The sequence below is a fragment of the Salmo trutta genome, chromosome 34 (assembly GCF_901001165.1).
Source record: "Salmo trutta chromosome 34, fSalTru1.1, whole genome shotgun sequence".
NCBI lineage: Eukaryota > Metazoa > Chordata > Actinopteri > Salmoniformes > Salmonidae > Salmo > Salmo trutta.
This window is the reverse complement of record NC_042990.1, coordinates 15,892,080-15,900,324: the sequence shown is the minus strand read 5'-3', so window position 1 is coordinate 15,900,324 and position 8,245 is coordinate 15,892,080.

Sequence of the window (8,245 nt, the reverse complement as noted above, 5' to 3'; positions counted from 1 at the left end):
TTATAAAACCCTCTTAGGCCTCACTCCCCCCTATCTGAGATATCTACTGCAGCCCTCATCCTCCATACAACACCCGTTCTTTCAGCCACATTCTGTTAAAGGTCCCCAAAGCACACACATCGGTGGGTCGCTCCACTTTTCAGTTCGCTGCAGCTAGCGACTGGAACGAGCTGCAACAAACACTCAAATTGGACAGTTTTATCTCAATCTCTTCATTCGAAGACTCAATCATGGACACTCTTACTGACAGTTGTGGCTGCTTTGCGTGATGTATTGTTGTCTTTACCTTTTTGTGCTGTTGTCTGTCCCCAATAATGTTTGTACCATGTTTTGTGCTGCTACCATGCTGTGTTGTCATGTGTTGCTGCCTTGCTATTTTGTTGTCTTAGGTCTCTCTTTATATAGTGTTGTGTTGTCTCTCTTGTTGTGATATGTTTTGTCCTATATTTATATATTTTTTTTATTTTTAGTCTCAGCCCCTGTCCCTGCAGGAGGCCTTTTGGTAGGCCGTCATTGTAAATAAGAATTTGTTCTTAACTGACTTGCCTAGTTAAATAAAGGTGAAATAAATAAAAATGAAAAAGTCCTCAGCAGACAAGTGGGTTAAGACCTTGTGTGATTCATAATCGTCACGCAGACCTGACGTGATCCAGACTAGCCTACTGCAGCTGCACTCTATCTCCTCTGCTGCTGGGTGTAAATCAAGGAGGTATACCAAATGCCAAAGATATTCTTTGGTATTTTTGTATGAGCCATAGCACTTGTCACGTTGTGCACGTATGCAAAATGTGCATGTATGCAAAAGTGTTAGCTTACATGTTGGCATGGTTGTATCTGCGATCTAAGCAGTCCCACTGCGATTGCCTCATTAGAGGCTCTAGGGGCAACCTGGGTCCGGGGCTTCTCCTTTTCAAAGGCACGTTGAAAATGGGGAAATATGTTTTCATGTAGTTGCTAAGGGAAGTGATACCCATTGCTACAGTGTTGGGACCTAGACCTGGGGTTAGTTCCTTTTTAGGAACAGAAGACTAGTCAGCATAGGCTGTGCGCAACAAATTGACCGCTTGTGTGTGTGTGTGTGTAAGCCCACTCTGCATAGCCCCCTGGCTGCCGTATAAAGCAGATACCCATAGACTTCCAGCCATTGCGCATTGGCTCGCAAAACTACCTCAACTTCCTTCGTACTGGACACATAGACATAAAAATGGTATTGGCAAGTTCATCTTGTGTCCCTTTTAAGTAGACCAAATGTTTCGGGTGTGGACTTAAACATTTACAGTAGTCCTGCAGTAGCAATGTGGGCTCCCAAGTGGCGCAGCTGTCTAAGGCACTGCATCTCAGTGCTTGAGGTGTCACTACAGACACCCTGGTTCGAATTCAGGCTGTATCACAACCGGCTGTGATTGGGAGTCCCACAGGGCTGCGCACAATTGGCCCAGCGTCGTCAGGGATTGGCCGGGGCGAGGGCGTCATTGTAAATAACTATTTGTTCTTAACTGACTTGCCTAATTCATCCTTTCATCCAAGGTGTGGAAAGACATGTAAACAGCACAACTTCCTCACAAGTTTGCATGAACTAACCAGTTGAGCAACACATGTTGCTTCAGATATGGTTAACTTAGCATTGTATTGCCTATGGTTATGTGGTTTAGCCTGAGCTAAGGAGTACAGTTCCTCCAAAGTAATAGTTGCAGCAGTCTACTTGGCTTTCAGTTCAGGTTACGTCTGAAAAGCGCAGCCTAAATTGAGTAATGTTATAGGATGAGTTTCACATCATTAAGCATGTTCGCTCATTTGTGACTTCGCATACACGGACCTAACCCCCGAGCAAAGATGTCCCCTCCTGTTGTTGGCAACTCAAAGCATAGAGCTTGAGCGGGCGGCCTTCACATTCATAAGTTCAGTATGGGAACCATAGAGCCACAGCCAGCGGTAAACAAAGGCAAAGCTCTGTGGGCCTTTCTATTCGTGGTGGCAGCCCCGCCTACTGTCACATACACAGGAGTGACGGTGCTCCTTTGTCGGTTGGTCACACCGCCATGAGTTCTGTTTACACACCTGCATATCTCATCTGCTCTTTCTGCCAAATGACTCTTCGTTGTGCAACGTGTTTTTCTTCGAGGGAAGACGGTATACTATACATGTGTGGCCCACGCACAGTTGTCTATAGATTGCACAGGATTGTTCTGGACACCATTTGTTTTAGGGTGAAACACCGCTTTATCAGGGGCTCTGTGCATGCAAAGGTGAAAAATGTATTACATAAAACTGATTCTATGATCTTCGCTGAGTTGGTTCTGCAGTTATAATACTGCTGGGGATTAAACTGTTCTCATCTTTGACTCATGTAACTCTTTTGATTGAGGGAAATAATGTCATAGAGTTTATGATTAAATGTCACCAATTCAGTTTCATCACTTTATTGTGCATTTTATCCACTGTCAATACAGAAGAGATTCTATTTGATTACATTATTACCCAATTTCAGATTTAACCTAAATAGACGAGTACATGCAAACAAACAGCCTCTTGACTGATTCTGAAGAGTTTGTCGTCAAAATTGCAGAATGCTCCTTCAAAACAAGGTTGTGTTAATTTGGCACCAAACAGAAAGGGAGTACCTGGGCTGTTGAGAGCAACACAAACGTTTGTTTTCCGTGGCAAAATATTTTCTGTTGCGTGTCCCCAATGAACATGACCATGGACTTGTTCACCACACTCCTTCCATGGGTATCCCACTTTCTGGAATTGAGCCATGCTGCTCCCCCTTGAATCAGGGTCATGGGACGTAACCAGAGAGGATTCTAGTGTCTGGCCAAGCAGGCGACAATTTACAGCTCTCGACAGCCCCTACATTAGAACTGCCTACAAGAATGTCAGCCTTATGGAGTGGAATGGCCTGTGGCCATAGTGCTGGCACCCCTTTTCACAACAAGCGACACACTCCGGTTTTTACAAGGGCACACAACCTAGTGTTTGAACCGTACACAGGTTAGTCCCTCTTCCCCTCTGTCCCCTACCATTCTAGTCCATTTTGTCAGTGTCTTCTACTGGGTTTATGTTTGGGTGCTGTCTTAAAACATTTGTGAAAAGAATTGGTGGTTATTGATGCAAGCCTAACAGTCCAATAAGGCATGCTAAAAAAAAAAAGGTGGGCAATATCTCTTTAAGTGCGGAAGTGCTATTGCGGTTTGCCTTTTGTTTATGATGGGAGAGATTATAGCTAGAACATTGTGTGCTGTGTACTCTACTGAAACCTTTGATGGGTGGGTGTCTGCAGAGAAAATGAACTCTTAGACAAATAGACTCATCAAACTTGTGTATAGGGACAAGCAATGGAAAGTGCTTGTTAAGAGAGTGATAGTGCAATGCATCTGACTGTTTTATTCAATGTGTCATTGTGTTTTCCTAAGGATATGGCACAATATTGTGTGGCTGCAATGCTTCCTTATCTTTTCTATCACAACTGCTTTCCTTAGCAAGTGACTAAGACAACCCATTTTTGCATCCTCTGATCAGATGTAGTAGCTTTGTACAATGCTTGTTTATTCAAATCTGTATCTGATGGTGCAATTCCACCATGATCTGCATGGGGGCAGTATACTCTTCTGAACCATGTTCAAAACAGTTCATAGGAGGGGAACTTGTTGTTTATCTCACTTTCTCTGCCAACCATGGAAACAATGTGAGGTTATGCAACACATGTTGCTCTTTCTTTACTTAAAGTAATAACCATCATATGTAATCAAAAGAAATGCATTTGCTACAATATCTGTAGATATGTCTGTACAAGGACGAAGGAGCAACCAACTCTAGCTGTAGTTGAGGTTCACTTGAATTATTTGTTACATTGAAGAAGTTTGTTATTGTGTCCTTCATGTTTCTTCAGCACACCGTATGTTTGTGTGTGTGGCAGTGCACAGGTGTTCATAAGCTACCATCAACTTTATGGCGGTTAGGGTGAATGTCTCTATTGTTAAACAGTGGGCACAATCATTGATAATGAGACTGACAAGGGCAATCCGATGTGTGTGTGTTTTGTTTTTTGGCACAAAAGATCTACATGAAATCCTGGACAACATGAAAGGACACCCTGTATTTCTACCTCCTATTGTAGCATTGGAGTAGTGGCACAAACTGAGACTACACCATGCCAGGGCAAGAGCTGTTTGAATGTCTGGTATCATACACAGAGTATCCAAAACATGTTCTTTCCATGACATGGACTGACCAGGTGAATCCAGGTGAAAGCTATGATCCCTTATTGATGTCACTTATTAAATCTACTTCAATCAGTGTAGATGAAGGGGGGAGACAGGTTAAAGAAGGGTGTTTAAGCCTTGAGGCAATTGAGACGGATTGTGTGTGTGCCATTCAGAGGGTGGGCAAGACAAAATATTTAAGTGCCTTTGATCGGGGAATGGTAGTAGGTGCCAGGCACACCGGTTTGTGTCAAGAACCGCAACACTGCTGGGTTTTACACGCTTAACAGTTTCCTGTGAGTATCAAGAATGGTCGACCTCCCAAAGGACATCCAGACAACTTGATACAACTGTGGGAAGCATTGGAGTCAACATGGGCCAGCATCCCTGTGGAAACGCTTTCGACACCTTGTAGAGTCCATGCCCCGACGAATTGAGGCTGTTCTGGTCTGACTCAATATTAGGAAGGAGTTCTTAATGTTTTGTAAACTGTCTATATTTATTGGCCTAATCACATGCTTAGTGTTTCATATATCAAACCCCAATTGGTAGGACTGCAGAAATGTTGTGTAAATAGCTACTTCAACTATTTCAACAGAATTGGTTGGTCCTCATTGTGTTTTCAATGACACCCAAAGACATAGAAATGTAAATACTAGGTAATTACAGTTAAGTATTAACATTAAGGGAATATCTTTACATTAGCATTACTGGAAATGGCCTCAACCCCAATTAAGGTTAAATCCAGTCTGTATGTGACTTAGCAAAGAAACCCTTTTGTTATAGGCTAGTTCTGCCTGTTAGCCTGTTTAGAGGTTTTGTTTTCTGCCTGGCTGACCCAGCTGAGTTCTGCTGAGTAACACAAGCGGGTTAGGTTCCCAAGCACCTGTCATGCTTGGAGGAGCTCATCACTAATCAATAAGATTTTAGCCTTGACTACCCTCATCTGTATCCACTGTAATGAGAGACTAGTTTTGACCAAGGCAGATGCGGTTTGTTACAATGGTTAAAACAGTGGAGATTGACTGATTTGAACTGAGGTAATGGTCGTTTAGGTTGAGGAACGGAAGAAGAAGAACTGAGTAGCTGCTCGTCATTAGTGTAAATGCAGAACACTAACCAGTATGTTTGCCCACATTCACAACCATAAGGTTAATAGTGGACTTTTTGTACATTCAAAGATGGCGTGTTAGTGTAACGTTAGTACTTATATTTCCCAGTGCCTGTACTTTCCAAGATTTCTCAGCCAGGTCAAGTGCACAGACTCACGCACATGCCACAGCTAGTCTCGCAGCTCATCCTTTGGCTCCCAGAGGCTCTTTTCACAGGTGGCCATCCAATAAAACCACCATCTTTTTTGAGCATCATCACTGCTGGTCATCCAATCACTGCGCTGGCAGTGGCCCAATTGGATGCTTCTTCCACCATTAGAGGCTAAGCCAGTCCTGGTAGCATGCGGGATAACCGGATGGGCTTATCCGATTTCAGCCTTCTCATTCTACGTCATCACCTCCAGGTCACCAAACTCTGACCCCGCCTTTTAGGTAACACAACATGGCGCAGGTTTCCACCACACTACTAAAACAAGACAGATGAAAGTAGAGGATGGAAGAGGGGATACATATAGGGGCACTGCTAGAATGCAGTAAGTAAAAAAAAAAAATAGGATTGGACCAATGAGAGTGAAGAGAGGATGCACATGTCACCACTTCCCATGGTGTCACTCCAGCCAGGGAGAGCTGAGCAGAAGGAGAGAGGAAGAGGAGGACGACGACAGGAGGATAACAGCAATGTGATCCCTACGAAGTGTGCCCAAACCTAAGTTTACTGACGCCATTGTGTAGGTTCTTGCTGCTCTGTCCATTAATCTGTTCTTCCCTAATCTAGCAGTAGGAATGGAGAGAAAAGCTTGAAACAGCCGCAATTGTCTGCCAGACCATTACTACCCTTGTCCGAGTCAATTTAATGATGCTCTTATTTATGTCCTAATGGGCTACCGTACTATTGCAGCTCTGGCTGTGAACTATGAATTCAGCTTTACATTTTAGTCATTTAGCAGACACTCTTATCCAGAGCAACTTACAGTAGTGAATGCATACATTTCATATATTGCATTTTATGCATTATTATTTTCTACTGGCCCCCCGTGGGATTCAAACCCACAACCCTGGCATTGCACACACCATGCTGGCATTGCAAACACCATGCTCTACCAACTGAGCCACAGGGAAGCTAAGGCATACCTATAGAAACTCTGCACTCAAACTCCTGACCTCATAGTTGAGCCCTACATTCTTATACCTCAGGCCACAAGGCTGACTTGGATGTCTAGCACTGCGCTTAAAATATGAGGCCTTCTACTTTGGCCACAGCAAAGTTATCCCCATATGGGCCCGGAGCAACAGCTCCAAATGACAGTGAACCAATTTGTGCCATCAATTGTTTGATACTCTAACTGTGAGGATAGAAATAATTGGCGGCCAGTGCCATGTCTTTTTTATATAGTGATTAAAATCAGAGAGATGCTTGTCAAGAGGCATCAGCTCATTTCCCAATCAACTTAAAGTTTTGCTTTCTCTTATGATGTCATGGCTTCAAAAAACATCAATCTGAAGTTTTGCGGGGCTGACAAAAAAGTATCTCTTGTTGGGTATATTTGGCTCACAGCCAATGTCTTTTTAATCTGATAGACTCTGTCTTGTGACTGGTTTAAAAAATTAAAAAAAGGAACGCCGTGACCTCAGCCATTTTATGAACACAGCCACTGGTGATTTAACGCACGTTTCTTCCGACTTGACTTACGCTGTAACATAAACTGAACTAAGTGTAATAAACAAATCTAAAAATAGGGTTTGAGGTGCATGTGAAAGCCATCAAGCCACCGTTGGATTATAATGTTTATGTCCTGTAATCAGTTTATGCTGTTAAAGGGGCAGACGTGGTAAGTCTTCTCCTGCTGATGCTGATTTGGTGTGACGTGTTCATGTCTCCTGACTGCCACGAGACTACAGGCCAACAAACCACTTCCTGTTTCGCCCACAGTGCAGAACAAGCCATTTAATTGCGTTTCCTTTCCGTATGGACCCTGACTGTGGGAGGGTCAATATTGTGCATCCTATGTTGGTTTGTTTTACAGCTTTTGCTTCCTCAGGATTATGTCATTGACATGGGCTTGCTACCCTGAGACTGCACGCTCTTATTTCAACAAGCAAAGAAAATATTAGTGTTTACTCTTGCCAAGGTTGAATTAAAGATAAAATATATCACATTTCTAATCAAATACCTCATTGTTGTTATAAACAGGGCATATGACGTAAAACTGGTTTGACACTTTCCCCTTTTCTTATGTTTCTCATATTTCCTCTGTTTTGGATATCTAATAACATAGCCTTTATTTATAGGTTATTACATTACTATGTTGTACTGATCCAGTTTCTTACTTACTATATTATCAACATCAAAGGTTTTAATGTTCTTTATAGAGGAATCACTGATCCTATGAAGGCCTTGTCCCCAGTTCTCATGATGACTTTTCGCCTTCGTGTTTTCAACCAATTACTCTATGCATTAACAGTCGGCCATGGGAACAACCTGGGAGAGATGAAGCCCTACTAGCTGTCAACACCACCTGTGTGTGTGCCTGTGCCCTCGATAGAACTTTCATTGATGGCAGTATACTTCCTCAAGAGCAGCAGATCATTACCTTTAATGCTTATGAATGAGGAAGTCAATGCTGATGTTATTGCCACCTATAAGGCATAGACCTATCAAGGCACCGTGTTGTCTATCATCTTTAGTGCTGTGTAATGCGTACTCATTTGAAATCATTGACATATTTTATATACTGTACCTTTTTGAGGTGGATCTGGACATTTCACATTGCTCTAGGGTTATGAATGTAATGTAATGGATGTAGGACTAAGCTAAAGAACCATTGCCTGTCATCTTTAATAGGAAGAGACTGGAAGTACAATGATATCGACGTAAGTGTAACTTTATTTTGAGGGTCAGACCTCTGAAGATTGATGTGCCATTGCCTTTTG